The following is a 17784-nucleotide window of genomic DNA, read 5'->3' on the forward strand; positions in this document are numbered from 1 at the left end:
TAAAACTTTAAAAATGAAAAAAACAAGAGATTTCTGTATATGTGGACAACCAGACATACATGCATACTTACATGTTAACTTGTTATATATTTGTCATATATATAAGCATATTCCATACTATATAAAATATTAGATATATATCCATCCATGTATATATATAAACATGTGTTTAAATGATTAAAAATGGCTTTTTTCAATTGTGGAATTAAAAGATTTTTTCTTATTGCTTCTGTTTTTAAAATTTTCTGCAGCGAACATATATCCATTGTGTGTATATATACTTTTAATGGTTGAAGTGTTGTCTAAATGATCAAATATAAATAGTGCTGCATTAGATCAAAATTTGCTACATAATAAAAGCCATTCATTCCGTTAAGTCATAAAAGAGTTTGACACATCTCTTAAGAGTAGTTTCCATAGACTATTGGCGACAGGACAAAATTGCCTTTGATAAGAATTAAAGGGTGTTTGCATGTCAATATTCCACAATAAATTCCTTTAAAAAAGGTAACTAAAAGGAAGAGAAAAACTTGGAATTAGTAAAGAGCATTCTTCAAAATGTGTGACAAAGGATCCAGTTTCTGAAATCAAGGGAGGGCACAGAGATGATGTTGTTTATCAAGAAAGAAGAGATTTGATGTCCTTATGCTAATTTAGGTGGTTGATTAAATGTATTTTATCAAGTGTATTTCCTCTCATCTATAACATTCTACAGGGGGAAAAGTAGACAGATTTTGATCATATATAGAGAAACAGGTCTTTGAAAAGAGAATACTTTTTCTCACTTAGCAAGAACTAAGGCAACTGATATTATAGAAATGACGAGTGGGGTACAGATTTTGATCTGTGAAAGAAATAGTGAAGTAATATGCTATTTTGAAATGTCTGCATAATCAAATACATTTTTTCCTTTTGTTCTATAATTTATATATAAGCATCAGCATGTTTTTATTGACATAACAATTAATGGCCCACGGTTAATCTTGGCTCACAGAAATGCTTTGTTTATGCCTCAGATGAATTATAGAATTGCAAATAAAATCTGGACTTCTGTCTTCTTTTGAATAATTGGAAGTATTCTTTTGGTGATTCAAAGAGGCCCCACAGTAAAAATATTTTTGGAAATCACAATTCTGGGACAACAAAAGCTGTTTTAACATTTTTTTGGCCAGATGCTTTGTAAGAAATTCACAGCCCTACATGGACTGCTTCAATCTCTGCTACACACAACTGCCTTCTACTTTTTAAAACCTATGTAACCCCTGCCCATAATGTTTATCCATGGAGTATATTGGAACCTCTGAATTATAGAAAGAAATTTGCCTACTGGTGAGGCAGAAAGGGAACAGCTTTGTCCTCTTCTCAAGAATCAATAACCAATATGTGGGAATATGGAGGGAGGGAAAATTACCTACAATGTTCTTTGATAAGGCCCTTGTATCCCAAAGCTATGAGATCAGAACAGCTAAACTGTCCCATGAACTTTGTGGGTAGTCAGACTGATAAATTCATAAGGCTGAACTATACACGAGCAAAAATGTTTATTCGTAGTCCCACAATCTTAATACTATGATAGTGGACTCAAGTTCCAAATTCAGGACAATCAATGCTAGTCTTATTTTCTTATATAGGTGCCTATTTTCCCTTTGGTTATGTTTTCAGGAATATGTTAAAGGGGGTCTAGAGATGAGCATGACAGGGATCAGTGTGTCAAACTAACACCACTTTAAACCTAAGTATTGAGAGTAAATCTCAGTTACTACTTGACCCGTTATTTACCTAAGCATTCTGTACCCTGTATTTACTTCTCCTAGTAGAATGTGTATATGTCTAAAGAGAAATCACTGAGGGAAGTGTAAGGAGAGGAGAAGGAGTGAGGGAGGAGAAGCAGCAGCAGAGGAAAAGGAGAGAGAAATGGGAGCGAATTCTTGAAACTTGTAACTTAAGAACAGAACACACTTATTCGTCCAGATGATTGATTTGAAAAAACAAGGAAACAAACAGTATTTGCAACAGCAAATCTTTTTTTTCACACATTACCCATGCTCCGGGCTGGAAAGAGAAAAATACTGAGTGGAAACAACAAAGGAAAGGGACCCTAGATTCAGAATTGTGGGATAGGAGGCTGAGGACTTTGTGGAGAGAAAAGGAGAGTCTGTTATGAGATGCCCAGTCCTTACCTCCTCTGTCAGTCCATCATTAGTACCTGAGAGCTAGGTCAGCTCCCACACGGACTCCCCTATCCCTGACAAATCCTGAACTGCCTGAATCTGAGAAGCTACCTGGATTGTCCTAAGAGTTGGCTTCAAGTTTAAAGCAGATCACCCACTAGCTGCTGAATGTTTAATATACTCAGCCACGCCCTTTACCACCATGTTAAGCAGTCCTCCCGTCTCCAAGGACATGCATAAATCCCTTAAAAGAGGAAATGGGTTCCTAGACACTTTCTGTTACCCTCAAAATAGTGCTATTTTGAGTTATTGGTTGAGAATAGTTACTATTCTCAACCAATAATTAAAGTCTTCCAAATGCTATGTCACAGATGGAAAATTCCCAGGTACATCTCTACTTCTCAAACAAGTATTTGGGTCAAATTGATTGGTATTAGCTGGAGAGCTTACCCTGAACTTGCATAGGGATAAACCATACTTTTATAAAACAAATTGAGGAAATTGAATATAATCCTGAAAAAAAATTGGCAGCACTTGTGTTTTTAAAAGGAGAGGAGAGAATATCTATATATACATAGATACATAATTTTAGCAATATCATTCTGACTGTAGTGTGGAAAATGGAGTTAGCAAGTGAGGTTAGGAGACCATCTAAGTGGTAGGAAGACCGAGGAAAAAGTTGTTAAAATTGCATTGACATACGTGATCTTGAACAAGTTACTTAACTTATTAGAATTTAATTTATAAGCTGAAAATAATAATGGATACACAATTATGTTGTGAGAGTTCAACTGTATGGTTCCTATGACAATCCGACCTTGTGCAACCACCTAACAATCTTCTCCCACCAATATGTTAATTCCTTAATTCCTTAAGGGTATGAAGCACATCTAAGTTCATAGTAGGTACTTAAATGCTTCTTCAATAAATGATGAATATCTATATGTGTAATATTAAAAAAATACATGTGATACTATTTAGAATAGCATCGATTACTAAGGGCTTCTAAGATTTATAAAATATTTGTATATATTTATACTGTTTACCCTTGAACACCATGACTTGAACTTCATGGGTCCACTTATACATGGATCTTTTTCATTAGAAAATACCACAAATACTATTTGATTTGCAGTTTGTTGAATCCGCCAATGCAGAACCACAGATGAAGAATAGAGAATACTGAGGAACTGTGGATACCAGTGGTTAACTGTAAGTTACATATGAATTTTCAGCTTCATGACAGCTGGAGCTCCTAACCACATATTCTTCAAGGGTCAGCCACATTTAATGGCTTTTCACAAGAATGTATAATCTATAATATATACCTATGTGTCTAATTAAAGGATCCATGACGACTAAACTTTTAGGGACTATTTGGATACTTAAATGTTTGATGTGTACAGGTTTAAGATACATGTGAAGATATGTAAATGAAGATAATTTATGCATTGAGGAGTTCCCTTTGTGGCTCAGCAGTTATTGAACCCGGCTAGGATCCATGAGGTTGTGGGTTGATCCCTGGCCTCACTCATTGGGTTAAGTATCTGGTGTTGCTGTGAGCTGCGGTGTAGGTCACATTTGTAGCTCAGATCCTGCATTGCTGCAGCTGTGGCTTAGGCTGGGAACTGTAGCTCCAATTCAACCCTTAGCCTGGGAACTGCCAAATGCCATAAGTGTGCCCCTAAAAAGCAAAAAAAAAAAAAAAAAAAAAAAAAAAAAATGCATGGATTTATGTCATCCTGCAAATATCAGTGAAGTGATAGTGATAATCATTTAATTCTAATATTTAGCAACTGGTTAATTTTTCCCATATGACCTAATTATTTTTCATACGCTTATATAATTAATGACTCTACTTACTGTATCATCCCCTCAGCACAAGCTTTCAAGCTAGGATGGAAACTTCCTTTTGGAAAAAAGAAATCTTTTAATTTGGAACTTTGGGAGTATTACATGAAAAGGTAATTTTTAAGAGCATATTCTTTAAATAGAGTTTAAATAAAAGGATATATAATAAACTGAATTGACAATTTAATCCAAAAATCATTTTTGTAGATGGGCCATAACTTTAGAAACAGCAGTTCATTACCAATATCTATGACTGTGTCTTAAAAAAAAGTTCCCATATGTAGCATGAGATTAGTTTCCAAGTATAGAAATTTCTTAAGTCTAAGCTATATAACTCTTTAAAACAGAGAATATTTATTCAATTTAATAAGAGAGTTTTGTGCATTACTGGTGTTATTTTCTTCCATGAAAGCAAAATATTCTTTCAAATATGAAAAAAACCACAGGTATATTTAATAGAAGAGAAGTCACTTAAAATACTCATTCTCTAGTTACCACTTGTATGTTTTATAATAAGAAGCCAACATAGTGGTTAAAAATTACAGGTAGAATTAAGGACCCAAGTCATCTACTCATCTCTCTGTGCCTCATGTGCTCATTGCTTAGAAAATAATATAAGGAGTTCCCATTATGGCTCAGTGGTTAATGAAACCGACTAGGAACCATGAGGTTGTGGGTTCGATCCCAGGCCTTGCTCAGTGGGTTAAGGATCTGGCATTGCCATGAGCGGTGGTGTAGGTTGCAGACACAGCTTGGATCCCGCGTTGCTGTGGCTCTGGCATAGGCCAGTGGCTACAGCTCAGATTGGACCCCTAGCCTCGGAATCTCCATATGCCACAGGAGCAGCCCAAGAAATGGCAATAAGACAAAAAACAACAACAACAAAAATAATAATAATATTTTAGAAATATAAAATAAGTTTGTATATGTAAAGTCCATAAAGTAGATCATATATATGTATAATTTTATAAAAATTACCTTTGGCTATTTTTAATGATTAGTACAATATAGTCAATTATATCACGGAGAGTTTCAGACATCTAGTAACAAAGCCAGATGTGGAACTTGCCTGAAAGAGTTCAATCTAGGGAAGCAGATATCCATGTAAGACTTTCACAGTCTTCCAAGAGTCTTTTGACCCCTTGACTGAGGATGTAGATGATGCCTGAGAGCTGAAGTATCCCATCCTGCCAGCTTCCAGGCTCAGATGCACCTGTTGCATCCCAGTTGGGAGTGGATGCTGGGACAGTTGAGCCAGTCATCTCCCTTTTCCATGAGTCCACTGTCCTGACCCACAACAGAGACAAACCCCAGGGTTTTTTTCACCTCTGCTCCAGGACAGACGAGTTGGCTGCATTGGGGGTGGGCTCAAAGCGAGAGATGGCCCTGCCAAGATACAGTCTCAGGATCACAGCCAAGCAGATATGCAGATGCTACCAGCTCAGATGGGAATGGCTATTGCCATGCCCAAGAGATACTCCAGGGCACCTGTGCACATGTTCCACTTTCCCTGTCTTAATTCAGGGCAGAGACTGATGGCAGAATGTAGTCCTTCTTACTCCAAAGGGACAGAGGTCACCAGTGAGCCAGGTGTCAGTTATCTCAGAGCTCCCAGGGGAAGGAGGAAGTCAGAGCATGTCCAAGGATCCAAAGCATGTGTGAATAAAGCATGAACAATACGTCTCAAGCCTCCAGCACATGACACTGTCCCATCAGATATCCAGTAAAAAACGCAAATGTAAAGATAAATTTATTAACCATTTCAAGATGGTGCCCAACGTGTGGACTCAGTTATGTCTACAGAGTTCTCATGCCTGGGAGGCCAGTTCTGCCCAGAACCCAGCCTGAAAGAGCTCCTAATGGCCAAAACTGGAAAAATTTGAGCAAAAAAACAAATGTACAAATATTGGGTGATAACACAAAGAATAAAATAAATATTCATGAATCCATGTTGATATAAATTAGTAAACAGAAGCAAAGGACAAATCTTCCTTGGAGAAGAATTACAGGTGATACAGGTAGATACAACCCTTCCTCCCCAACCCATCCTCAGGTAGAGTTTAATTTACCTCGTCTTAATTATGAGCTGGATATAGTGACTCAATTTTTTTTTAAGAGTAAGGTAAGGAAAACTTTAAAGAGAAGAAATCTCATAAAGACCCCTGTAAATAGGGGATACATATTAATAACACTAATAATAAGTAGGGGAAAGAATGGGTAAGTATGTCTTACAGAACACATATGACATATTAATCTTGAAAAGTACCCCATCATGATTTCTTACAAAGATAAAAATATATAAAATTCCCTACAGGAATAATAAAAGGACCATCTCATCCACGACAGAACTGTCACTTCGTCGATAGGATATCCTACATGGCTTTCATCATCAGCAGAATCCTAGGGGGCACCCCTGAAACCCTAGCCCTGTATGTTCACACTCTTTCTGCTAGATGTCCAGTTAATATTTTATCTCAGTTATGCTGTAAAGGGATTTTGCAGATGTAAATAAGGTCCACAATTAGTTGATAAAATGGGGAGATTGTCCAGATAGGCCAGACCTAGTCATGTGAATCCTTTAAACACAGAAGATTTTCTTCAAATGGTCACAGAACTGGAAATCAGAGAAACATGCTCTAGAGTATCTAGAAGAAAGCAAACTTTCATGTTTTCAACTGTCAGGGCCATGGGCCAAGGAACTGCAGACAGCCTCCAGTTGCTGAGATTGTCACTGAACAACAGCAACAGGAAATTGGGAACCTTGATTCTGCAGCAGGATGCAAATGAATTCTGCCATGGACCAATTAGTTTAGAAGACCCTGCATCCCAGCTAAGAACCACATCTCCAGCCAACATCTTGATTTCAGCCATCATGAGATCTTGAACAGATCCAGCCACTCCATACTTGGACTTCTGACCCCCAGAAAAGGTGAAATAATAAATGTATGCTGGTGTTCCCATGTGGCACAGCAGAAACAAATCCAACCAGGAACCATGAGGTTGTGGGTTCGATCCCTCGCTTTGCTCAGTGGGTTAAGGATCCGACATTGCTGTGAGCTGTGGTGGAGGTTGCAGACATAGCATGGATCCCATGTTGCTGTGGCTGTGGTGTAGGCCATCAGCTGTAGTCCCAATTCAACCCCTAGCCTGGGAATCGCCATATGCTGTGGGTGCGGCCCTGAAAGGACAAAAGACAAAAAAAAAAAAAAAAAAAAAAAAAAAAAAAAATACCCCTGACATTTCAAAACAATTCAGTTATAATGAAAATAATCTTAGAATATTGAAAATAAGAACACGGATTATTTTTTCCTACAGAAGAAATGCTTATTTACCTTCCAATCCAGGAAAATCACATGAAAATTCTTAGGATTAATAAAAGAATTATACATTTGATTAATAATATTTTTAAAGATAAATTTTTTTCTGTATATGGTATATGTAACAAGTCAGAAAGAATAATGGACATAAATCCTATTCATAATAGGCATGAAACATAAAATACATATGGAAACACATAGCAGGATTATATATATAATGATATATTGTTATGCAAACTAAAAGAAGGCAAGCATGGGAATGAATATATATATCCCTAATTTTCTGTATTTTTTTTTAGAAGAATGAGTGATGTCTGGACATATTTTATTGTGTGACTGAGAAAAAACCAGGCAGAGGATCCCCCGGGGAAAGGCGGCCCCGCTCCAGCGCTCTTTCCTCCTTCATCTTCTAAGCACTTCCTCCATTTTCTTTCAAGGATTTTAGACATTTATTTTGCTCACAGACGCAATCCAAGTGTGAATAAATAAATGTACTAGCTTCTAAGACCCCCCCTCCCCATGTTCCTTTAAATAGAAAAAGTTGCTAAATGTCTCTTCAGAGCCCATCGGCCCAGTGGTCCCACCTACGGTTTTCAAAACCGATTGAATTTGATCTTCTGACATCCCTCCTTGAACCACGGCACGTTCTGGGGAAGAAGTCCTACTGATACTGCCGATAGTCTCCAAAAGGCGAGGCCGGTAACTGGGCTAAAGGCAGCTGGGAGGGGTCTTCAGCAAACCGGGAACCATTGGGAAACTGTGCAGAGGCAAATCTTGACAACAAATGCCAGCTCCTTCGATTAAGGCCAGGAGGATGCCACCCATCGCGGCTGAGCCGACCATGGCCACCGGTCTGTTTCCTGCTGCCAGGATGGCTCCTGTCAAGGCACCGGCGTGATGGAGTTCCAGGGGTCCTCCTTCCCGCGCACCTGGCCATGCCGCAGTCGATCGTGGAAAACATGCCTCCCCAAACTGCAAAGCTACTTCCCAACTGCGGAGCCCTGGTTTTAATAGCTGTCAAACTCCCTCGTAGTCTGTGGTTTACTCCCACTGGAGAACTGCGGAAACCTTTGATGGCTTGAAAGATACCACCACCAATGGTTCCCATGGTGAAGACCCCACCACAGTCAGCCACAATTCCCCGGGGCAGGGCTCGCGAGTATTCCTCCATCTTGACTTCACGGCGCCGCGATGCGGGGTAAACGGCTAATTTTCTGTATTAAACGTGTCTATACTTAACTTGATTAAGTGGTCTAGACTGATCTCCAGAACAGCTCTTTTCTATTCCCCTTCCAGCCAGCAACGTATTAGGGTCCCTTGTTCCTATTACCCACCAATTCAGTGGTTTACTTTCTAATTTTTGCCCGTCTAGTATGTATTGTATGTATAGTATGTATTTTAAATTTTAATTTGCATGTCTGAAAGCTAACTTAAATGTTATTTAAGGGTTTCTGTTTATAAATTGCCTATTTATATTATTCACCTATTTTTCTCTTGACTTGTCCTCTTGTTGATTAGCAGAAGTCTTTTTATAGTCTAGATTTTAATCGTTTCAGTTTTAAACATTGTAAATATCTTCTTAGATGTTCTCTATTAATTTTGTGATGTGCTTTATGAAATATAAATAATTGTATTATGATCTCATTCACTAACATTTCATATTATATTTTGCTTGGGAAATTTTATTTTTTAATGTTATTTTATTTTAATGTGGTTAAAACAACATGAGATGTACTATATTAACAAAGTATTGTACAGTAGTCGTGACGATCATTACAATATTGTACAGCAGCAGATCTATAAATATATTCATTTTGCTTAACTGAAACTTGGTACATTTCACTTAGTATCTCTACATCCCCCCACCCATGCCCCCTGCCGGCCCTTTAGCCCCCACTGTTCCACACTTTTTTTTTTTTTTTTTTTTTTAGCCATGTCCATGCCATATGGAAGGTCTTGGGCTAGGGATCGAACCTGAGCTGCGGCTGTGACCTACATCATAGCTACAGAAACAGCGGGTCCTTAACCTACTGTACCACAGTGGGAACTTCACCCCACCATTTAATTCTATCAATTTGTCTATTTTAGCTACCTCATGTATGTGTAATCATGCAATATTCGTCTTTCTGGCTTACATCACTGAATATTTATGTAATCCTTCCTCATCTTGGGTCACCAACATATCCAATATTTGTGTGCAAGCTGATTGCCCTAGGTCAAGGCCAGTCCAAGTAAACAGCCTTGCAAATAGGAAAGCCTCAATGTCCATTTTAATATTGCCGAAATGATACTGTTCAAAACACCCTTTTAACCATTTCATGCTTGCAAGAGTAAAAACTTTAGGAATACTGGCTGTGTGTAAAATGTAAAAAAATAAATAAATCTTTTAAAAAGGATAGTTTGTATTTTATATTGGACTATACCAAACATACATATTTCACATTCGTGTTAAACATGAATCTCTTCTTCCCAAGGTTCTAAAAAGTTTCACTGAAAAGCTATAAAAGCTCCAAGCTTGAAATATTGTAAAATCTTTCAAAATTTTAATCCGCTAAAATTTATATTGGGACCCAATATCTAAGGCTACAAATATATATTTTTGTAGATATCATACATAAAGATTTTGAAATATTTAAGATGGAAGCATTTATCTTCTCTCTCTGCTGCCACCCAAGTGCGTGATGATCTCCACATCTGTAATTCTTCTCAACAAGAGATTCCGGAATCAGAAGTTGCACCAACATTTATAAAAGAACCAGGGGAACATCTGTGGCCAGTTCTGTTAATTTACACTAGTGAAATGTGGGTAACTAAGTCTAAGCATAAAAGCTACAAAACATAACCTGGTAGAACCAGAATGTCCCTATACATCAAGGAAACATATTTTTTACATGCTTAGGAGTTTTTTATTTTATTTTTCCTGTATTAAGAGGACTATACTTTTTTAATGCACCCCTGGGCTCATCTAATAAATAGATTCCTGAGCAACTTTTGGATAAAATAGTCATTCTTCAGAATTGCATTTTTACTGTTTCTATCCCCCCCCAAAAAAAAAAAATTCTCCTTTAAGGTAAATGGCCATGTTGCAGAACATTAATAACAAAGAATCCCCCCTGTCACTCTCCTCAGAGACTTGAAAGTGCAATCATTCTTATTTTCTTTTGAACATAGAGGAACATAGTGCATTGTATTACAGACTGCAACTCTCATCAGACAGTTGTGTGATGAGCTAGTTATTTTTCTATTGCATATCTAGAAGAGTACTATTAAAAAATGCCATTTTTTTTGGAGTTCCCATCGTGGCACAGTGGTTAATGAATCCAACTAGGAACCGTGAGCTTGCGGGTTCGGTCCCTGCCCTTGCTCAGTGGGTTAACGATCTGGCATTGCCGTGAGCTGTGGTGTAGGTTGCGGACGTGGTTCGGATCCCGTATTGCTGTGGCTCTGGCATATACAGCTCCGATTGGACCCCTAGCCTGGGAACCTGCATATGCCGCTGGAGCGGCCCAAGAAATAGAAAAAAGACAAAAAAAAAATGCCATTTTTTTGTATGTAGGGTTAATCCTATCCTTCAACCAGAAGAGAAGAATTCACCTTTCTGACTAAATCTGATTCCAAGAGTCAAATACAAAAACCCAAATGACTTAAAACAGAGATATACATGAGTTCAAAACAATGGAGAAAAAAATGAAATAATTTCCAGGTTTAAAAAAAAAGACTTAAATATATTATTGTTTTCTATCTTTTTTTTTTTTTTTTTTTTTGGTTTTCTATATTTTTAAAGAACTACCTTCTATGCAGGATATGTCAGAGCTGTAAATGTGTGTGTGTGTTCTAATTTTGTGGCAGGTATTTCAACTCATTTGATTATGACACATTAAAAATGAAATGGATCTACTGATAAAAGATCATAGACAAAATTATAGGGAATAACTAAAATCTTAAAAGAAATACATTTGGAGAACTTGACTAGAGCATTCCAACTGACTGTCTGGACTAATTAAAACTCTTATTCATCATGTATCAGAGAATTAGAAAAAGTGGAACTGAAAGCATTAAAAAGTCATAAGTCCAGGAAAGGCCTGGACAAATTATTTCATTATTGTTTGTTGTCTTGATTTTTTAGAGAAAATCCAATGCTATTCATCTAACAGTCTGGCATGACTGAGAGCAATTAATCAGACAAGGTCTGCTGGCGAAATATTTAATTAAAACAGTATCATGTCAAAGGTCCTTTTAACATTGGAGTTTTATAGAAAAAGAAAAATCTAGTTGGATAATAAAACACAGCAATAAACCCCAAATTTATTTTAGTTCAAATTTACCAAAGGGTTTTTTTCCTTCCTAAATATTGCTGTGAGAAATTCCTTAGTCTCAAATTCAGTTTAAATGAATGATAGTAAAGGATTATTGCAAAAAAAAATTGGGATGCTTATGTTTTTGTCTTGTTGTGTTTTGTTTTATGGACTTGAACTGACACTTGTTCAGCTGGCCTTCTCCAAAGCCATTCAAATGATGTCTGTATTTTTATCTAGGAGAAGCTGAATTTAGGATTTGGTTGCAGTTTTTAGGCCAGAGGTATTTAGTTTCTGATTTCAACTACTCTTTCAAAAACTCAACTGAAATAGAGAAACAGTAGTCAGGAATTTTTACACAATTCCTTCAAGGCTGGAATTTTGCTGTGAAAAATTCCCATCTCAGAATTTGTGCCTGTACTTACTTATCTTCTTTTATGGCTTATTTTCTTGTTCTGAATTATTAAGTGGTAAAAATATGGTTTATTTAGGTGTAGCACTGGAGAAAATCACAACCTCCCTTTTAGTATTTTAAGTATTAATTTTAATAAAAAGTCCTGACTTACTTCCCTCAGTATGAGAGTTTCTAATTCCATTCATGTTGCTGCAAATAGCACTATTTTGTTCTTTTTTATGGCTGAGTAGAAAATTGATAGAACACTGTAAACCAGCTATAATCAAAAAATAAAAATCATTATATAAAACATAAAATAAAATAAAAAGTCCTAAAAAGCTTGAAATGTTTGAATAAGGCAACTACTTGCTTCTTGCTACAGTTAGTATTCCTGATGCTAACTTTGCCTTCTTGAAAGGTTAGAAACATTTAGAAGTACCAGTAGTTGTTCAGTTCACAAAGATACCATAAATCTCTCCTGCAGTGTGACTTAGTACTCTGGAAAGAAAGCATATATTCTCCAAGTCCATACTCTCCTGATGAAATTAATATTTGACTGAGAACAGAGATAGCAAGCTTCTCAATTTCTCTTTTACTGTGATAAAAGCAGAAAAAAAATGTTAATGAGTAAAGAATGAGCCAGACTGCCTAATGTTAAGGGTACAGATCCCTGTGGGAGGGATGATCCCTGTTGAGTAAGTGTCCCAGCTTCCTGCTCAGACAGAGCTTCAGGCTGCAAACTCAGATATGCTTCTAAATTCCATAATCCATTTGTAATAATGGTGTGTGCCTGAAGAAGTGTGACCTTAGTGGACATGGCTCACATTAGCCAAATTCACAAGAGACTCACCTACTGACCAAATGACAAATCACTAATATAAAAAGGGAAATGCAAAATGACAAATCACTAATGTATAAAAAAGAATGTAACTCTCAAGGAGAGTATAACATTCATTTTTCTTACTCAGGACAGACACTCCCAGCAGAAAAATGCTTATGAAAAGCACAAAAAAAATTTATAGATGCATCACGGTAATAATTATCCCTTAGGACCAGAGGTAACCACATCTGGTGAGTAAGACTGTCTTAATAGATGTAGTTGAAGACATAATAAAACCTATTTATCCCCTTGAGTCTTAGGTTTTAAAAGATAATCTGGTTACTATTTTCCTTCTGTTCACATAGCATTCTTTTAGACAGAGTATATTTTAATAAATTGAGGGGAGCCAGGTTCCATTAATTCAACTCCAGCATCAAATCTCAGCCTCTGAAGGGCAGTTAGAGTGACTGATAAAGTGGGACTGAAGTGGTCGAAATGGACTTAAGGTCCACTTTTCCCACTCACTGCTCTCCTGTTTAGCCCCTGGAGAACTCCGGAGCTTTGCCAATCAAGACTGAAAACCATCAGATTAAAGGAGGCAGTCTCCTCTGCTGGTCAATAAAATTTTCTTGGCCCAGGATTTATAGCTGATATTTCTTTGTTCATGAAACAAGATGATACTATTGGAGCTTCCCTTGTGGCTCACCAGATTAAGAATCTGACATAGTGTCTGTGAGGATACAGGTTCCATCCCTGTCCTCACTCATCGGGTTAAGATCCAGCTTCTCCACAAGCACCAGCATGTATCCTCCCAGAAGTAGCTCAGATCCTATGTTGCTGTGGCTGTGGTGTGGGCCAGCAGCTGCAGCTCTGATTCGACCCCTTGCCTGGGAACTTTCATAGGCTGCAGGTGCAGCCATTAAAAAAAAGAAAGAAAGAAAATGATACTATCATATCCTGTACCATTTTGGATAAGCTAATATATGCTTTCTTAATGACTCTTAAATCTCAGTGACATATCAAAAAAAGCTTGTTCTTCACTCATGTTCAGGTTCTTCACAATTCCCCTGTGTTGTTTTTTGTTGTTGTTATTATTGCTTTGTTTGTTTGTTTTCTTATTTAGGACTCACCAGCTCTCTGAACATTGCTGGTAACTTTGAAGAGGAAAAGGAGAGGATGCATGAACAGGCTTTAGAAACTTCCACCCAGAAGGAACAGTTTAATTCTGCTCACATACCATTAGGCAAAGACAGGATGTCAAGGCCAGTTTTAAGGGTGCAGGGCAGTGTATTGCTGCTGTGAGGAAACTCACCGCTGTAACTCACAACCTAATACTAACCCTTACTCTAAACTTGAGGTAGTCAAGAGAACCACACCGACTTCCACTTGCCAGTGTAACTTAGGTAAAACGTTATTGTGATTATTGCGTTTGCTTTTAGGCCTGCATTGAAGTAAAAGGAAGCTTTGTGGTCACCTTGGAACATTTCCTTTAAGTAAAGTTTTATTTGTCTTTTAGGGTTGTTCCCTCAAGAGGAAAATGGAATGGACACAAGTCCAGCCATGTTAGAAAGAGGACATAGCTTCTGGAAGACTTTCTTGTTTTATTGAGTTATATCTTGTTTTCTTGTTTTCCTTAAATATTAAGTATATTTATACTCTCATGGGCCCTGAGAAATTAGCTGGGTGATTTAACCAGAGAAACATCTTTGAGATGATTGAAAACCTGCGCTCCACAGAAATCTGGGCAAGTCAGCAAATGTGGGGTCCAAATGTCTGATGTTGGAAATGGCATACTTTGCTCTTTGGTAATTAGTCACTGAAAACTGACTGCTGGAAATAGCATTTGGTGCACTTGTCCATGTCCATCCTTTCCTTAGACCTAAACACACGTTTGGGTGAAAAAAAACACTGACTTACACATTTTGATATATACCATAATTATATAATATACATAGACACTCTTTCAAGTTAAAAAAAATAATTTTCACCTGGATTAATATTTTCAGATTGTGACCCAAAGTGGCATTTCACATATCCCCTCTATGGAAGGATAGACGCAAGAGAAATCCATGTCCTTGGGTACTGGGGTCCCTCCTCTGCTTCTGGTACAGGAGCGACCCTTGTTTTTACCTCCATGTGTTTATTTATGTTTTTTCAGTTTTCTATTTGAAGAAAGTCACCAAGGCTAAAATGCAACAATAAATCAAAGGAAAAATACAAAAAATAAGTGAATTCCATTTACATACATGATGAGAAGGAATTCAGATTCTGATAGTGTGTAGTCTCTGACACTAGACTACTAGAGTTTATAAAAACAGGTCTGGTGTAGAGTAGGTTCAGACCTTTTACTCAGCCATGGATTTATTCAGAGAAATTGTAAACAAAGCCCTTTTCCAAGTTCCTATTTCCAAACTAAAAACAATTTACTAATGCATTAATTAACTCAGGGAAAATATTGAAAACAAAGTGAGTTTCTGAATTAAAAGATAACTTCAAACTTAAACCAAAAAAAAAAAAAAATACCCAGAAGGTTAGCATAAAGTGTTAATTGACATTACCAAATACAAGCAATTTTTATGTAACAAGGAAGGAGGTGTAACAATTAAAAAAAAAAAACCTTTAAATGTTTCACCTGCTTTTGATTCAGGACTCTAAAGATTTTGTTTTGGGCATTTCTATATATTTAGTATCATATTACACTATCAAAAATTTGTAGCAGTTACATTACTGGAGGTAAATTCTTTTCTTAAATTCTTGTTTTATATAGTGTGACCAATGGAAAGCTTCCTATGAAAGAAAAATAGTTTGGAATGGATTCTATTTCTTCAGAAATAGCACCACTCATATTTATATTTGCCCCCTAAATTAAAGATTAGTTCTAGTTCAAAGTCTCAAGAAGAGAAAGACTTCACAATAACTTCTTTCACTTCAGCTAAAAGAAAAAAAAATTATGAAATATGTTTTAAAGGTAAATTCCGGGATAATTTGTAAATATTCAATACATTTGGGAAGAATGACAAACACAGGAGAGGAGCAGACAGCTTTATAGTGACTCTATAATCTTTGCCTACTGGCAAACTGAATCCAAGAGAAAACAAGAATAATCTATCATGATGGCATGAAGTTTATGACAGACATGCAAGTCAGTTAGCCATCAGATAACACATAAATAAAAGACACCTATTATAGTTGATACAAGTACAATTGATACACAATACAAAATCAATAATATAATTTACCTAGGAATTAATGTAACAAAAGATATGTACGATTTTTATGGAGAAAATTGTACAATTTCTCTTGCAGCATTAAGAAAACATAATAAATCAAATGATGCTCAAAGGAAAACTCAGTATAATGAAAATATTAGTCCTCCCCAAATTGACCTAAAGGTTCAGATCTTATTTTTCTTATATCAGGAAACACTCGCTCTCTCCTCCACCAAAGAATTATTTTAATTCACTGTTCATCATTATTCCCGGGTTACATACCTATTGTTACATTCATCCCTAGGTAAGTTATATTATTGATTTTGTATCATATGGTAATTGTACTTAGGTGTCTTTTAAAAAACTCATGTCTTTAAATATTTGTGGTCAGTGTATAGATAAGTAATTACTTCTATATATTGCTCTTAATATAAATCTATCCATTTACTTTTCTAAACATCTTTGTGTATTCAATTTGTTTTTATACTATGTATTCTATACATGAATTTTTTTTAATATACTTTCAATTCTTGTATCTCCAATCCAATATTATATAGGGAGTGTACACAACTTTGCCTTATCATTGATATTAAAGGAAAGTTATTAGTGATCTAACATTAAAAGCAAAATATTCCCTGGAAATTTACAGTAGGAAATTCCCTACTGTCTCTGGTTGTTGAATAGCTTATATTGTTTATGAGAGATTTTTTTTTCCAATAACTCTTTCTACAGTCACCTGAGTTATATTGTTTTAACATCTGATTTTATTTGCATACTATCTGATGGCTAACTGACTTGCATTTCTGTCATAAACTTCATGCCATCATGATAGATTACTCTTGTTTTCTCTTGGATTCAGTTTGCCAGTAGGCAAAGATTACAGAGTCACCATAAAGCTGTCTGCTCCTCTCCTGTGTTTGGGTTTCTGCCAAAATGTGGGTGACAGCAGCTGACCTCATTGCTACAACAAGCTCTGAAGAAACAATCTGTGCTTTTTCTCAGGTGGTTTACTTCATTTACTCCCACAAACTATACATTGTCCTTTTTTTTTTTTTTGTCTTTTTGCCTTTTCTAGGGCCACTCCTGTGGCTTATGGAGGTTCCCATGCTAGGGGTTTAATTGGAGCTGTAGCCACTGGCCTACGCCACAGCTCAGGGCAACATGGGATCCTTAACCCACTGAGCAAGGCCAGGGATCAAACCCACAACCTCATAGTTCCTAGTCGGATTCATTAGCCACTGCACCACCACGGCAACTCCTACATTGTCCTTTAAAAATAACTTTCTTTGAAAATTGTGCTTTTATAGAAACTGTTTTAATTAAAATTCAGCTCTGTGCTTTTTGTTGTAATTTTTCCTTTCACTTGGTGTTTATAGTGTGTATCATAAAATGAAATTTGTAGGCCTTTTAATCCAGTTACTTTTTAGTATTCATCTCTTAGTTCATTCCATTTAACCAGGGAACTTAATTTGCATGGTAGTTGTTTCTTTTTATTTCTGAAGGTATTTTGGGAGCAAAATTGTTTTGTTTAGAGGAAAATGTGCTTTCTCTGACACTGAGTGTATTTATTTATGTGTATCTATCAAATTAAAGATTTTTTTTGTCTTTTTGTCTATTCTAGGGCCGCACCTGTGGCAAATGGAAGTTCCCAGGCTAGGAGTCTAATCGGAGCTATAGCTGCCAGCCTACGCCACAGCCAAAGCAATGCCAGATCCTAGCTGCATCTG

The 17784-nt window shown here is 36.6% G+C and overlaps 1 pseudogene; it reads right to left on the reverse strand.

The window, feature by feature from the left end:
- Positions 1 to 7660: 7660 nt before the first annotated feature.
- On the reverse strand, positions 7661 to 8510 carry LOC110259188 (annotated as a pseudogene).
- Positions 8511 to 17784: the final 9274 nt, after the last annotated feature.

This window comes from Sus scrofa, unplaced genomic scaffold (assembly GCF_000003025.6).
Source record: "Sus scrofa isolate TJ Tabasco breed Duroc unplaced genomic scaffold, Sscrofa11.1 Contig981, whole genome shotgun sequence".
Classification (NCBI taxonomy): Eukaryota; Metazoa; Chordata; class Mammalia; order Artiodactyla; family Suidae; genus Sus; species Sus scrofa.